This window comes from Pseudophryne corroboree, chromosome 5 (genome assembly GCF_028390025.1).
Source record: "Pseudophryne corroboree isolate aPseCor3 chromosome 5, aPseCor3.hap2, whole genome shotgun sequence".
Taxonomy (NCBI): Eukaryota; Metazoa; Chordata; class Amphibia; order Anura; family Myobatrachidae; genus Pseudophryne; species Pseudophryne corroboree.
The window spans coordinates 703,637,594-703,638,674 of NC_086448.1; the positions used below are offsets into that span (position 1 = coordinate 703,637,594).

The 1,081-nt window shown below is 41.1% G+C and overlaps 1 pseudogene; it reads left to right on the plus strand.

The window, feature by feature from the left end:
* The first annotated feature begins 278 nt into the window (after positions 1 to 278).
* On the plus strand, positions 279 to 398 carry LOC134930575 (5S ribosomal RNA; annotated as a pseudogene).
* The last annotated feature ends 683 nt before the right edge of the window (positions 399 to 1,081 follow it).

Here is a 1,081-nt window from a genome sequence, read left to right on the forward strand (position 1 = left end):
AGACCTCGCGAACAAACTCTCAAGAAGAGAGATGTACTGGATCTTCCAGCTCCAGACCCTGCAACCGGTGGGTCTGAATGAGAGCTATGAAATCGCACCCTTTTTATGAGGTGCTGTATTCTTCCGTAATCCTCACCCGCCACTATGCCCCCTCTGCACGTCCCTTCTCACTTCTCACTCATTCATGGATACTTGTGTTACATTAAAGCATGCTAACAAACTGGGTTTTTGTGTGTTTTATGTGCGATTGGGTCATGACATTAAGATGTTTACCTCTCAAGTACAGTCAAACCACACTGGTACGCCCAATCTCGTTCGATCTTGGAAGCTAAGCAGTGTCTTGGGCCTGATCAGTACCAGGGAGGGGGACTGCCTGGGAATATCAGGTACTGTAAGGACTGACAAATAACATCGAGCTATATAGTGACCTAATCAATACCATAAGTTGCTAACCAGTTAACTCTACTAACACATATCTACTGTCACCAGTGCACTATTTTGTCCTCACAAAATACACACACATCACTATAAACCTCCCCTCACTGTGAGGTAACGAATACTTCTTTTAAACTAACGTTTTCATACTTCCCTAAACTCACATTCACTTAATAGCCACACGCACTTTATATCATATGCACTCTGCATTTATGCATTTTTATCATTGGATCCCAGCTTGTTTTAACATATATAAATATTCCATATTAAATTTTTCCATATTATGTTGTCTATACATATATGTAAATACTTATCTGTCATGTTTATTTATTTATATATGTATATATATATGTTTATTTGTATATACAATGAACTAGCACATGAGCCTTCACCATTTTTTCTCTGCTTGTTACATGGTCCGGTTTCCATGGCTACCGATGGAATATGAAATTGTGTCTCCAAGGACTCCTTAAAGATGGCCACTACGTTTCCCTATGTTTCCTATGGAGATTATCATCACCAAAATGGCCGCCGCTATTCAATGGACATATGTAACATGGAGACCTGAACTAGAGCTGCTGTGAACTGAAGAGACCGCAGCACAATGAGCGGATGACGTCGCCGGCGCATGCGCACGAACATGACC